Genomic DNA, 15,971 nt, shown 5'->3' with positions numbered 1-15,971 from the left:
ATCTCTTCCCCTGCTGGAAGCCCAAGCCATGGCTCCAAGTCTTTGCTCAGCAATCTGCCCCCCAAAAGCACCATGGGGCCACTGCCTGCTCAGACACAGGGACCTTTCCTGGAGCTTCCAGCTGCCACCAGACAGCTTTGGACTGACAATTGCAAAAGGCAACGACATCTTTTGGTAAGTTCTGCAGGCAGTGGAGGTCCTGGGGAGGACACTGAATGAGGATTCGTTATCCTAATGAAAGGACCAAGGGTTCTTTAATCCTGCACCTCTCCCTCAGGATCTCCTTAGCTCCTCCTGGCAGCCCAGGATGTGGAGCCTCTGGCAAGACCCTGAGCACGTTCCCCAAATGGTCTGCAATGGATTAAAGCTCTTTGCAGCCACAGGCAGCTGGGCTGGCAGCTTCTTAGGGAGGTGCCATGGGGGGATGAGGATGCTCTCAGTGCCTGATAAGGCAAACGCAGGGCAGGGAAGGGAAGGGAGCTCTTGGTGCCTGGCATGGCTGAGTGCAGCCCCCACACTTCATAAGGTCTGAGCAAGGTCAACAAGACACCAGCCAGGACATTATTTTCTTCTTGCTTCTGGGGAGAGGTGGCTGTATGTTCATTTCAATGCCATTATTCATGAGCTTTAATTACTTTTACTTTTTCATAAGATTCAAAGGCAAGAAGCCATCTTGCAAACAAAAAGGCGACAGATTCAGAGAGTTGCCACAAAATGACTTCTATAACCCCCTGTCCTGTTTCGTGGAGGCCTTGGGAGAACCCAGCACAATGAGAAGTAAAGCTGCACTTTGCAGGGCTTCAGTGGCAATTTCCTCCCCATATGTTTCTCAAGACACTCTGTTAATTTAGTTTGTCTATAATGAATTCTGTCATTATTCCAAACATCCATTCTCATGACCTAGTCTTATAGCATATCACCACCAAGTATCTTTTTTTGGCTATACAATCTCCCTGGGGAACTGAAAATTGTCTCCGTCTGCAGCACAACTATGCTGGGGAGCAGCCTGGAAAACAGATCCGAGATTATTCCTTTCTGTGTCAGTCATTTAAGCCTCTTTGTGTTAAAGTTGACATTTGTCTCGATGCTGTCTCAATAGGCCCTGCTGGCTGGGTTTCATTCAGTGCTCTGAGCCGGGGGGAGAACTTGCCTCTTGTTTTACTTTCAGGCCATTATTGTGCCAAAGCGTGAAGGGAGGGAGCTGAATAACCACAAACAGGTGAGGCAGGGAGAGGCTTTCTGTCTCTGCTCTCAGCTTGCAAGAGCTGAGCTCTTTGGATGCCTTTCAAAGCCAGGAGAAGCCAAAAGCAATAATCCCCACCATGGGAGCAGGCAGGAAGGAAGGGTATCTGGTGTTGGCCAGAGCTGTCCCAGCGCAGGGGAAGCGCATTCCCACGCGGTGACATCGCCGGCAGCCAGAGCAGCCTCTCCGGGGCCAGAAACGCAGAATTTGAGCGACCTCCAAGCTCCACACCCACCCTGCTGCAGCAGAGTGGGGCAGCAAGGAAGGCTTTTTAAAGTCTGTGCATGTGAAACAGCTGCTAAGAGTAAGGGGTCTCTTCCTCAGCCGCTGCTGCCTCTGCCTGCCCCTGTCAGCAATCTGTAGGTGCCAGATGTAGGGATTTTGGCAAACCACAGCCATTTCACTTCCCTTCCACCCCCTACCCTTTGCTTTCATTAAGTCAGCTTTGCAAAAAGAGCTGTTATTTCTGCCTGACCTTCACATGGCTGCAGGGCTGGCAGTAGGTGGGTGCCAGTGGGAAGAGCAGGGAGGATCCTCCACACAGGGATGGATGTGGAGCTTTCGCCACTCCTGATCCTCCCTTCACCATGCAGTGCTTCCACATTCGTGTTTTCAGCACCAAGACACGGGGTAGCATTTTCCTGAGGCATCCCAAAAGTGCCCTCTCCAAACCATAACCTCTCAGAAGTCCCAAGGAGCAGGCAAAGCACATGCAAGTTCTTGGGGGCAAACAGGATCAACTGCTGTTCTCCCTGCTATTCCACCCACCTTGGACTCCCAGTGACAGTTCCAGGAGGAAGGTTTGGCTCATTCAGCCCCCCAAGACATGGCAAAGCACACAGCAAATTGTCCCCCCTTTGGAGAAGAGCACCCAGGCACCTGTAGGAGCCCTCCAGCAATATCTGCATCCCTGCCCCAGACATTCCCTGGCTCCATCCCAGCCCACGCGCTCCCTCCAGGCTCCACATCCTGGGGAAATGTAAGATGTTACGCCAGCAAGGCCCTGTAAAGAGAGAAAGGAAACAAGGGTGCCTTGTTTGGTAGCACCAGGCTTTAACTCCTGCAATTGTGTGAGTTAATCAGAGGCATTACATGCGTGTCCTTGTGCGACTTCAGACGTCTCACCCCAAAAGCTCCAGTAACAAGGGATTAGGGGAGAGGCTGGGGAAGTCAAAAACTCTTCGCTGGAAATTTGTTTCAAGATGTTTACAGCCTGCTTCTGAAAAGAGGTTGCATTGTCTGTGCTTTACCTCATGAGCCCAAGACTGTGGGTGCTCAGGATATGCTGCTGCCCTGCAAAGATGAAAGCAGCTGGCAGAAATGTGGCACGCAGCTGAACCCCTGCCAGACTGAGGACAAGGCATCTGTACACGTCATGCTCCCTCATGGTTAAAGTCCTGCTTTAATTCAGACCCTTGCACAGGCATGCAGGATCCCTCAGCAGCACCAGCACCGCTCAGAACACCTTGTGTGATGGATACAAGCCTCTTGAAATATCCAGGGGCCATCGTCCTGATGAGGGGCACTGGATAGCCTGTCCCCATCTAGGCTCAAAGGCGTGCATCGGCCCATGCCCCCCAAAATCCAAGTATTGCATGAAGCAGAATGAATACTCAGGGGTTCAGTGAAAAGCTAAATAACATTTGCAAAAAAAGGACGAAAATATCCACAAAAGCCACTCACATCATGGTGATCCAACTTCCCTGTAGGAACTGTATGGGCAGATAACCCAAGCAGCCCAGCACTGCTGCTGTTGGGCAAGAAACAGCACAGACTCACCAGAGGACTGGTTTACACAGCATTTCTGCTTTACTTTACATTCTCCCTTTTTATACACTGCTCTGATACAGCTAGACCAAATTGGTCAATTAGTCAATACATCTCACCTGATTGGCTAATTAACTAAACACCTTTCTTATAAACAATCTTTGAGAAAAACAGGAAAACAGAGAGTAAGAAAACAACCCCTGCAGGTTGTTTATAATAATAAGCTATCATTGTTTATCTCCAACTCCCTAAAGTCTCACAAGCCGATTCTGGGAGAACTTACCTAGTTTTTCACTCTCTGACCAGGCTGTCACATCCACATAGCACCTGTGCTGGCCCATGCTGGCCCAGAGTCTTCACTGCTCACATTTGCAGACGCCAAGCCCTTGAGGATCCTCATTCAGCTCTTTCTCAGCACCTCTTGCCCTGTCTCTTCAGAGGTCTCTGGGACAGAGCACTCCTGGCACTCTCTGCTCTGTGCATTTATTGTATTTGCAGGGATCCCTGTGGCAGGCAGGAATGATGCATCTGACTCCATGTTCTCAGAAGGCTCATTTATTATTTTATGATCCTATAATATGTTAAAGAATACTAAACTAAGCTATGCTAAAGAATACAGAAAGGATACTAACAGAAGGCTAAAAAGATAATAATGAAAACTGGTGACTCTCTCCAGAGTCCTGACACAGCTTGGTCCTGTTTGGCCATTGAGTGAAAACAACTCACTTCAGAATCCAATGAAACAATCACCTGTGGGTAAACAATCTCAAAACACATCCCTCATGAGCAAAACAGAGGAGAAGCAAATGAGATCATTATTGTTTTGATTTTTCTCTGAGGCTTCTCAGGGTCCCAGGAGAAAAATCCTGCGTGAAGGGATTTCTCCAGAGAATGTGAATGTGACATGCATCCATCCCATGGGAGGGCACAGCAGAACACCAGCACTTCCAGCCAGGACCACCTTGTCACAAATGCCTGTGCTGGAAACAGCAATTTCTCCCCTCAGGACCCAGTTTGGAGCAATGCAGGAAAGGAAAGGTTTCCCAGCCAACATTAGCTGGCAGAGCTGGTTTGTAATCAGGCAGGACAGATGGGAACACACAATGCCTTGAACCCAATCAAGAAAACATCCCAGGAATGCCTGTTAATGTGAACCTTTGGAGGGGTAAAATGGTCATTCAAATCAGAGCAGGATGATTGATTCCAACCTAAGAGAAAAGCACAAATCAAACTGATTCCTATCCAGGGGAAAAAAGCCAGTTTGATCTGAGGTAAGGCTTGACAGCAAATGAATTCAAATTATTTGGCTTCCACGATTAAATAATATAAAGGAGATCTGAATATATAGGCACTGAGAAATGTGTGAGTCCCTTTTAGGTATTTTGCAAAACTAACAAAGGAGTTACACTCAAAAGGCCATGGGCTTTGCTTTCCTCCTAGGAAGCATCCTTTGCTTCCCAGCTTTCCCAGTCAATTTCATTTATCCCTCAGTGTGTCACTGTGGCAGTAAATAAGCATCATCTCTTTGAAAGAGCTTGGGCAGCAGCTCCAGTTTGGGCTCAAACCCTCCTCTTCTTAAAATTTCCCTCCAATATGGAATTATAATCTCATGTGTCAGTATGAATTTTGGTTTATAAAACAGGCATGCAACACATCTAGAAGAAAAATTGCACCTGTCAAATGCCCTGCCCCATGAAATAAACCTGTGCAATTTCACTTTTCACCTAGTAAATACCCAAGCACTCTCCAGAGCAGTCTATGCCAGTATTCAAATCTGTTTCCATTAATATTAGAAGCTAGGAGGGTTTGGGAGAAAAGGAAGGAATCGATTAAAAGCAGATGGTATTCATTATCTTGCTAATCACAATCCTACAAGGATTTTTACAAAGAAAAAAAGAGAAAGAAAAAGCAACATCAAGAAAAGGTCATGCTAGTACTTTTCAAATAAAACTTTAGAAAAATAACACTTCCAAGGATTTACTCCCCTCTCATGAGAAAATCAGCTTGTTTCATATCACAGCTCAGCCACGCTGGGAAAATGTCTTTGTGATACAGTCATCATTCTCACATTTTGTGCTGGGACTGCAAACTTTTGCTGAATGTCTGAGGAAAAAAAACCTGTTGAAAGGACCATTACCACGTGCACCATCCCACAACCTCCGGTGGCACTGCTGCACTTCCCAGCCTGTTCTTTCTTTTCCCCAAAAGGAAGTCACAAATAAGCAAACAAAACAAAATAGAACTAAAAGGAATAGGCAGTTTATTAGCCAGAACCAGTGTAGTGGGAAAACCCAAGGATGGATTCTGTTTGAGCTGACTGGCTGGAGTTCACTCAGAACAATTTTCTTAGGAGGATTTTCGCTCTTGGTATCTGATCCTGCTCCAAAAAAGTCAGTGGAGATGTAGTTATTAACAACCCACAGCACTGCAAGAGCGTGAGATGCCTACATCAAAAGCCTTGGCTCTTTTTCACTTTATAAAGTCACAAAATTCGAATGGGTCACACTCAGCCTTGCTTTGGGACAGCAGAGCAGGATGCCAGTCAGCAGGAGGAGGTGGGATTTCCAATATCCAAAATCCCAGGGCTATTTCCAGCTGCAGGAGCATGACTGTTAGCTTGTTCACCACCACACTCTCCTCTGGCTTTTCAAAACCCATCAATCTGTCACAAAAACGACCCAGAAAGTGTCTTAAGCCAGCCCTGGAATGGTCCTGCTCACCTCTGGGTATCCAGGGCAGGGGATACTGCTCTCCACAAGGCATCTTGGGGCGGGTTCAGCAAAGACAGGAAAAATCCAGTCATGATATGCTCAGCCTCCTGGAATGAGAGGCACTAGGAAACCACCAGCAGTTGTCACTGACAATAGACTTTATTCTTTTCCTATAATACTCTTTTTAAAATAGGAAGTGGTTTCACAACACACAGCCAAAATATTCCACAAGTACACGTGGTGCTACATAAGCCAGAAGAGCTATGCACTGGTGAGATTTTGTGGTCTTCAGGCTGAGATTCCTAAGCAGCTATTTATATGATAATTTATTTTTTAAACCACAATGACTCAAGGCCGCCCTGAATGGCAGCAGATTCATTGTTAACAGTCTTTCTGTGCCATCTCACAAGGTACTAAATAGCTCAGAGACAACTGAATCCCAAATATGCCTCAACACCACCCTGTCCCTGTCTGGGAATGTACAGCACATCCATAATTATGGACTTGACCTAAGGTTTTCCTCCAGCTATCTCCAGCTTCTCCTGCTCTCATTTATTTACCCTCAAGTCAGTCCCTTTGCAAGGCAGGGGCCTTGCCTGCAACACATCCCATTTTCAAGACAAGGTGAAAATGTGTGAAATGGAAAGAGAGAAAGATAGATGTAGGTCTGTTTGCAGGCACCCATACAAGAAAAACAAGGAAACCTGTGAACAGTTAAACTTAGAAAACCCAGTTTTCTGCAGCTTTCCCTGATGGGTTTTCTGAAGACAACTCATGCTACAACCTTTTCCACCGAGGATCCAACTTGAGCCCTTCTCCACCATTCTGCTGCTTATTTTCATAAAACTTAGAAAAGCTTGATCTCTTTGGGATAACAACCCACATGTCAAACAGGGCTGGAATCAGGCAATTGAGCTAAAAGTGTTCCCTTTTTTATCTAAGCACCGTTTTCTTATGAAAACAGAGGAAAACGCCAAGTCCCTTCCTTAGGCACATGAGAAAGCATCACACTGTACCTTCATGGAGTTATGGCTGATCTCTGGATCCTGTGTGCCTGCAGAGCTGCTGACCCTACCACTGGCAGAGTGCAGAAGTCTGTCCTTGCTGCAGTGAAGAGCACCAGGGGCCGGGCACCATGCAGGTGTTTGGCCCTCGTTGGGAAGTGGGGGCTTTGGGAGACACACACACCTTTCCAGACCTGTGACTCACTGCTCACATCAAGGCCCAGTTGTATTTAACGTTAATATAATGTAGCATCGCATTTAATGTCCATTTTTTCAGGCCTAAGCTCTGAGCACTCCCATTGGAATGAAACCCAGAGCACAGCTGGGGCAGCATGAGAATCACTGAGAAGAAATTACACAACAACAGCCTCTGCTCCAGGACCTTGGCAATATCAGAGCTGCCTTTTCCAATATCCCTGTATTCCAAGAATCTGGTCCCCAGCTCAGAGGGTTAAACCCTGCACCAGGGCATTGCAGGTGAGAGCTCAGCATTCCCCCAAGCTTCACTTTGCCCCTTATCCTGCCTGCCAGCCCAATAACCAACCCTGAGGTGTTTGCGAGAGGGAAGCTGGAAAGTGTGTATTTCTGGCTAGCAGCTACTAAATAAAAATATCCCAGATAAAAGAGAGAAGCACTGCACTAACACTGATACTCTGGAAGATAAACAGCAGCCCTGGAGTCCTCAGGGGCTCTGAGTTTTCTGGTTAAATAAACGGCCCCACCCCGAGAGCAAAGCGGGTGCGCGGTGACCGCCCGGCGCTGAGCTCAGCCTCACACCCCGCCAGGAGAGACCACCACACCCAGGAGAGGCAAAACCCTGCAGGAAACATGATTCTCCTTCACTCCAATTTTTGTTTTAATAATTTGATTCTGTTTCCATTTAGCTTCCCTGCCCTGCCAGCAACACTGCAAGGTCAATCTTCTGTTTGCCCAAAGCCACCGGCCAAAAGCTCCTCCTTCTCTTCTTCTCTCTCACTCCTTCCTCCATATCCATGGATTTATTTAAAGAAGAGGGGGGAAACTTACAGCACAAGATATCTTTCATTTTAGTTTCACAGTCAGCATCACACAGAGCTATTTTGGAAAAGCACAAGGAAATACCCTGCTCCTCATACTGGACCCCACTTTCACCTTGCCCCAGCTGAACAGCATGAGCTGTCAGAGTCACACAATGTGTCATAATCCTTTGTGGATTATGATTTGTGGAGCCAAAAAAGGACCTGGGTATGGCAAAACATCACAGCCATGGTCTCAGGCCAGGGACCAGTGCCCAAGCTCAGCAAGCTCCTTGATGGTCCCAGCTGCAAATTTTCCAATGCATTAGTATTTCTCCCTCATCCAACATTTTTGGCTGGATTTGGACTACACTATTTTGGGTTAGAACTAAATATGGCAAAATTTCAGCCCCAAGGGCCAGCTTCTCAAAGCAGAGCACACATGCCAGGTGGTCACAGAGGGAGAAGGGACATCTATTCATTGCCCACAGCAAGGACTGTGACAAAATCCAGCCAAAGAGGCTTTCCTTGGCTGGAAAGACACCACCAGCCAAAGTACTCAACATATTCCTTGCAATACTTTAAAAATTTTTCTTCTATCTTTTGTAAACGTGGTGATTTTGAGGCATGGGGAAGGTTTGCTGGTCAAGGTCCTTGGGAATCCATCTCATTGCTCCTGCACATGTGGCACAACAAAACCACATCATCTGCACCCAGGAGAGCATCTCTGAGCCTGGAGTGCACAGAGCACAGGAACAGCCATGGGAACTTCCAGCAGCTCCCTGGGCCTTGGGAGAGCAGCTTCACAGGAAAGGCTCCAGCTGAGCACACAAGATTTTCCTCAAGACAAAATGCCTTTCTTCTTTTTTTTCCCCCCTTCCTTGCTGAGTTGATGGGAAACTGCAAAACTAGAAATATCCCCTATGGAAAAGTCTGCAAGAACTCAAAATGAGTGAAACAGCTGCATTCTTTAAAAGTCACTGGAGTGGAATTTGATGGAAGGTAAGGTCTACACCATAGTGTTTTCTAATGCCTTTAAGAATTTGGTGGCAGAGATCTAATTTTCTGTTAAGTTCCACAAGGAGGTTATGAACAAAATCCTTATAGATAAAACTGTTCAGTACCATATACTTTTTTGTTTGGTTTTCTTTTTTTTTTCCTAGATAATCAAACCTTCACCTAGACTGTGAACTGCAGAGGTTTAGCTGTAATTCTAAGATAGAGCTCACATACTGAAAGACAGATCATGTCTTGAGCATATTCTGAAAAATACTTTTAGGTATTAAGTCTGTTATGAAAGCACTAACATCAACCCCCAAATTCAGATAGAGCTGGCTCTTGCTTATGACAGAGTTAATCACACTGATACAGGTGAAAAAAAACACAAAAAAAGGAAAACCTTCTGCAGCATATGGCATCAGGAACCCCTGACTGCCAGTTTGCAAGCTGGGCTTGCAGGTTTGCTCATCACCGGGATAATTTAGGCATTATTACTTCATTTCTGGAAATTGCTTTTAGGAATGAATAGTTTGTGATCAGCCTCTTTTCTCTTTAATTTTAGTGCCAGAAGGGCACAGATCTGCTCAGATCCCATTCAGAAACCCTGCCTGTAAGGGTGGGAGCAATGGAGGGGGACATGGTTTAGTAGCAAATGGACACTATCACTCAATACAAAATCATACCCATAGCAAAGCAGTGAGGTGGTTTTTATCTTCTGAGAATGATGCAGTTTTATACCCTTACAGAACAACAGAAATGTAATGGATCACTAAAAATCAGCACAAATAAGCCCATGCTACTAGAACAGTGGTTCTGACTGGGAAAGACCTTACTGGGAATTGCCTGAGTTAAACAGGAAGCTCAGGGTCAGACCTTTGGAAGAGTTTCTAACCTGCTTTTCCAAATGAAGTCACGTGTGGTCCTGCCAGCTCCAAGGCAAGCCTTGGCCAGAGATTTTCTCAAGCCACTGACCTTGAGTAAAGTGCAATGAAAGTCCAGCCTGGCACAGTGAGGGCCAGCTGAACACTCAGGCAATTTCAACTGTAAATATGAGTATCTCACTTGTTATTTACCTGGCAGATGAACACCACTTGGAGGGTCTGCAGTAATCAGGATGTTTGGAGACTGGCATTCCCAGTCATGCATGTGCATAACCAGCTTCTTTAATAAAGCTGAAGAATGACACGCTCTCCTCCCATCACTTATGCTTAGAGTAGTCTCTAGGATTGTGTCCATGCACATTCCTCCTAATTCATCCCACTAAGAAGGACATTGCAGATGCTGCTGGTTTATTTTCATTGTGTTAAAGATACAGGCTGCACTGCTGGAGGCCTGGGTTTTGCACAGGGAACATGACTGGTTTGAGATCACATAAATCTAATGAGATTTCTTTCCTATGTGAGCAGTAAAAACACACATTTCCTGTCCACCTCAAAGTTGCTGGTACAGATGTTCTCTCAATATGTCCCATCACACAGACCTGCAGGAATACCAAAAAGTGAGTTGCATTTCAGGTTAGTCAAAAAGGCTGGCAACAATAAATTTATATACATTATGATGGCAGAATTTTTGGCAATGTTTGCCTAAAAGAGAAACAAAACTTAAATGCAGCTCAGTTTTATAATATGAACCACTAAGTTTTTGCTCAGCATCGCAAGCACGAGATCTGGCACACGAGGGTGGCTCATGTTGACAAGAGAATGGCCAAAATCCATCAGAAATGTCAACACATGGCACTGGTGGGGCCCTTGGTGCAGGGCAGTAAATCAGGGGTTAATGGGAGTACAGAGCCCTGCAGCAGCACTTCCAGCTCTCAGCTGAGTTCTCTCTGGTTTATGTCTGTACCTCCGAGGGGGTAAAGGATAGAGAAGAGACTTGCCAAAGCTCCTACAAAATATCTCATACAAAGCAAGGCATGAAACCAAGAATTGCTGACTGACAGTCCTGTGATGGCCCAAACAACACACTCAGGCCAAGTCCTCCTTCCGGGAGGCTCAGCTGAGCACAAATGCTGCATTTTCTAAGAGCAGCTCCACTCCAAGCCTTGCATCTCCAGGCAGGAAAGGCAGCCAGGCCCCTCTCCATGGAAACTTGAATGCCCAAAGTGGTGTGAGCAGCTCTCCCCACAAACAAACTCTGAGTCACACGCAGAGAGGAGTATTCTGAAAGGGAAGTGTTGCATCATGGAGTCTCCCACATCACTAGCTTTTAGCAGGTTCCAGTAGGAACCAGGGGCAGATTTACCCTGAACGTTTTTCAGGAGCATTTCTGCAGTGCCAGCACTGACGATGTAGCTGAGCAGCACCGAAAGTCACAGGGATACTTTGAGATGCTAACACAACACAAATAACGCTCCTGCTGATCATTAGATCTGTTGGCAGCCACACACCAGTGCCCTGAAGGACACCCCAGGCAACTGAGGGGAACTCTAAATGAAAAACAAGCTGTCAGCCTGCCTGAGGACACAAGATGGAGATGGCAGACGTTTCTAGGGGAGCGTGTTCCTCTCTGGCTGCCATCTGGGAAAGCAGGAACTCTGTTTTACTTGAATGCTGCTCAGGATTCAGCTTTCAAGAGAAACTGCAAGGCAGGGTAGCAAACAATGACACATTTGTCCCAGCGCAGCCTTGGGGCTGACACTGGCAGGGCAGGAGGTGCTCACAATCCTGGAGCACAAGAGGGGCACCGAGCAGCCCTGGCTGCTTGTTCCCACACTGCTCAGCATTCCAGAGCTGCACAGATGCCCTGGAGAACCTGCCCTGGGGTGGGTTTCCTGCTTTCAGGGCTATGACTCTGCTGCAGATCCAACACAGGCACTCTTTCTTGGTTTTATTGACTTGGTTTGCTCTCTGCAAATGGATGTTGGGCTATAAAAAAGCCAGCAACATACCTTTGGCCTTTAGAAAGCAGCTCAGAGTTCAAGGAGCAAGTGACAGTTTAGGAAGGCTCTCTGGATTACAATTCTTCCATTTTTGGCATGCTTTCATGTTTTTCAGGCGTTCAGTGCCAGCTGCTGTAGACAAGGAACCAGGTCACAACCCCTCAGGTGCACAGCTCTCTGTTCAGCTTCAGTGTTACTGATCCCAGCCCAGCATGCACAACCCGGGCAGAAACTGGGACAGGGAGGGCAGGGGCAAGGCTCTCTCTGGAGACCACGAAAGAGAATAAACAGCCTGAATGGGGAATCAAGAGGCACTGCTGTACCCCTGATGTCCCTGATATTCAGGTTTCTCCTTCAGATCCCACTGACCTGGCCTTTCTCATACTTGTCCACCTCATTTGTAGCAGCTGTTGGCAGCAGCAAAGTCCATATTTTGCTGTGTGCTCATCTTCTGCCCTAAAGCAGGGTCCCAGGCTGGACCTTGTGTGCCCGGGACGGGCACAACTTGGGGTTCAGCCCTGCCTGCTGTGGCAGCAGCTCTGCCCAGGCACCAGAGCTGCCCGTGCCAGGCACGCAGCTCTGCCCTGCTCTCCCTGCTGCACAGAACTTCAGAAGCAAAAAATCACAAAGGATCCCCCAGTGGGAGCCAGAGTCCCTGTAGCCAAGTTGGCAATGCCATCTAGTGCATGCAGGCAGAAACAGCACAGAGCCACAGGTGGGCAGGTGTGCACGGCCCAGATGTGCAGCCAGATGTGCCCAGGGCACCCCAGCCCTGCACACTGCCTGCCTCAGATTCTTCCTACCCAGAAAGAGCTTGGCCTTGTCCAGATATCCCACTTGCCTGGAGAGGGAGGGAGGGGAAATCCTCCTCTCTCCCCAAAGGCTTTCAGCTGAATTTTTCCAGCAACACAAGCCTGTGGTCATTACTGCCAATACAGCTTCACATTTTGGCTCTCTGGCGTCACTCAAATGTAAAACATCTCCCACACAAACATTTTTTTTGAGCAAGGCAAACACTCTCTCAGTAACTAGAACCATTTCTCTCCAACATGAACAAAGGGTGAGGTTTCTTCAGACAAAGGAGCTGAAGGTTTCCTTTTAATGAGAGCATTCTCTGACGCACACCAAAATCTGTGGCATTCTGGTTTGTTTTTGTTTTTGTTTTTTTCTGAGTGCCTACTTTAAAAAAATTATATCAGGGCTGATCATCATCTTCTTCTTGTGCAACTTTTCTGTAATTTCACCAGTGATTTAAAACTTTTTTTTAAGGAGGAATAATTTGGCTTTTAAAAATATTTTTAACCAAAAAATGATACGTCTTTCACTAAAAATGTGTGACCTCTACAAGGAAAATATTTCAATAGCTATTGAAACCAGATATTTTGTTAAGAAAATGATGAGTTATGGACTTTGTGTTTTGTTTAAAAATGGGTCCAGTTCTAGCTCTGTAAGATACAGCTCATTCTCCAACTGTTATTTTAAGTTGTTCTTCAATCCAATTTAAAGGAAAGAAATTTTTTCTCAAAGATTTCTGTATTTTCCATACCTTTAACAAAACATTCAGGAAGACTCTGTTCCTCATTACAAACCCTTTGCCTTCTAAGTGCTTTATACATTTAATAGGCATAAAAAGTCAGAGGAGGGAGGGGAAATGGGTCTACCTGGGCTTAATTTAGAAATAGAATTTAATACATAGACCAGGTCCAACCCACTCACTGCTGCTGGGTGCAAGAGCCAAGACTGGCTCCCACAGTGATGTGGGGGTAAAGCAGAGGGGATATTTCAGTGGGTACCAGTGTGCTCCAGGGGTTAAATCCAGCCTGGCCATGCAGGGACATGTGGAGCCTCTGTGCAGCTGGAGCTGAAGCTGCTGGGGCTGGATGGAGCAGGACCCGAGCAGGCTCAACCCGGCTGCTGATGGAGGCAGCAGGAGCCACTCTGCAGGCTTGGAGCTAAGTCAGAGCTTAAATAGGAACTGGAAGGATAAAAGCTTGTGGGATCAGGCCTTAAACCAACAGCTCCCGACTCAGTACAGCCTCGGAGAATATCTAAAATAACCAGTGTTGTTACGGGCCCACATGTTAAAATAAATGGAAATCAATAATGTTAATAGGCATTAATTCATGCTAATAGAATCACTGCTCCAAAAGCAGAGTTAATAAGCCCAGTTAGACCACTACCACTGGCTACATATTAAAAAGATCCAAAATATTTAAATATCGACCACATTCCTTTGAAATTAATAGTATTTCCTTCGGATTACGCATTGATCTTGGCTGAGCCATGCTTGACATCTGGAGCAGTTAAAATAGCAACCTGAACAGCCACAGTCTGCCACTAATTTTTAAAAGTAGAAAAACCTCAGTTTTAACTGTTGTGCTCTCATTAAAACCACTCTGCTGTCTCAGTGCAGGGCCCAGCAGAGGAGAGCCATGAATACCCTGAGCAGGGATGAGCTGAGGCACTGCCCGTGCTGCAGGCCCTGTACAACCACGGCCCCAGGGCTCCTTACACAGGTCTGGAAATCCCCATCTTCCTGGAGGAAAGGGACTTTGCACAGAGCCTGGGTTCTCACTCTCATGGTGGAGACATCATTTCACTGCTGGCTTTCACAGGAGTCTGGGCTCATCACAGCCAGGACTGTTCCTGTGCTCAGCTCCAAGCCATGGTCCCGTCCGCTCCTGGGGATGTGCAACCCTAACACAACCTTCAGCCCTGGTGGGCTGGAGAGGTTTTGGGTGTTGGTGGGCTTTTTCTCCCTTTAATGCTTTTGAAAACCAAGGGTGAAACCCATTGCTTCCACCATTCATTGAGATAGGATAAATATATAGGTTTGGTCATGGTTTTACTCATGTTTTCCATTCAGCTCACAACTCTATGGGTTAAACAACTCCTCACATCTGAGATTCCTCCTTCTTTAATGCTCCATGTGTGAGCAGCAAGGGCAGGACACTGAGGAAGGGAGCAAACCACCCTCTGAAGTGCAATGGGGCCAAAATTGTAATGGGAGAGGTTTCTCCCTTCAAGAGGCTTCAAATTCATTTCTGATTCCTGTGAATGCTTGGAGGATGCAGTGCAAAACCCACATACAAACCTGGCTCCTCTGGCTGGCTGCCACCTGCATCTCTGTCCCATCCAGGCTCCAAAAAACCTGCTCTGCTCCCACCCTGCAGCAGGATTAAAACACTCTGCAGAAGCCCTACAGGGTGAGCACGGCTCTGTTGGGAGGGCAAGCAAGCACCAGCAAGCACCTCTGCAATGCTGGATTATAAAGGTGGTCAAAAAGCTGAAACTCCTCCCTGCCTTTTGATAGAGAAAACCAGCACAGGAATGTGAGCCTAAGGATGCTACTGCCAGCCCCTGTCAGGAGAGGAGCAGCTCATACAACACAGGAGGTGCATGTAATGCACTTTAAATAACAACAGAGTGAAAGAAAGGACAGGAAACAAGGACATGGCAGTGAAACAGCTCAGGTGCTGCCCAAGGCACTCCTGTCTCCCTCTCATTTCTAACCAGCACCTCTCAGGCCAGTCCCACAACTCTGGGAGCTCCCGGATGAGCCCCATGCTGTCTGCACCAACATGATGGAGCACAACTTCATGGAATGGAATTTTTAGTTTTTAATCACCAGTCTGCAGTTAAACCTGCCCTCAGTGGCAGGACATTCTTGCATGGGGAAGGAGGGCAGCTCTGCCCACCCCCATCCCTCTGGTCAGCACAAGGCTTTGAGAGCTTCTCCTGCCTGTTCCTCTCTGCGCAAAGAACAGCCCCATCTTCTCCATGGTGCCCCCTCCCAGGGACAAAGGACAAGCTGAGGTATCTCTGCATGTACATTATCCCTTCCCCTAGGAAGCCAAATGTCAGAATTACTTAGCATGGAGCACACCTAATTTATTTGGCTAATTATTTTCAGACAGCCAGGCTCCAGAAGCCCCCTGTCAAAGACAAGAGCTTCTTTGTACCACTGGCTCTCTTGGCCCCTGGCTTGCTGAGAGCCCTCACTCACCCACTAAACACTGACCCCCAACTCTTCCTGCTCAAAACCGAAAATCCTACCACTGTTTTGTAGCACAAATTCCTGCTCAATACTCAAGTGGTTTTGAATGCACAACCGTCTAAAGAATTTAACAATGAATAAAGAGTGATCATGGTTTTGGGTTTTTTCACCCAAATTTGTATTGTCTTTTTCTACAACAAAAACAAAGAAGGTTGTGACACACCAGCCAAAGTCTCCACTTGCCCCAAATCATGAAAGGCCCTGGAGCCACTCAGAAGTCATCACCTTGTCTCATTCTGGGAGACATTTTACCTGAAGCACCCTCCTGGAACACAGCATGGTCTATGTTAGTACACAGGAAATTCAGAGCAAAC

Source organism: Geospiza fortis, unplaced genomic scaffold, assembly GCF_000277835.1.
Source record: "Geospiza fortis unplaced genomic scaffold, GeoFor_1.0 scaffold47, whole genome shotgun sequence".
In the NCBI taxonomy this organism is placed as follows: Eukaryota; Metazoa; Chordata; class Aves; order Passeriformes; family Thraupidae; genus Geospiza; species Geospiza fortis.
This window is presented reverse-complemented; position numbering follows the sequence as displayed.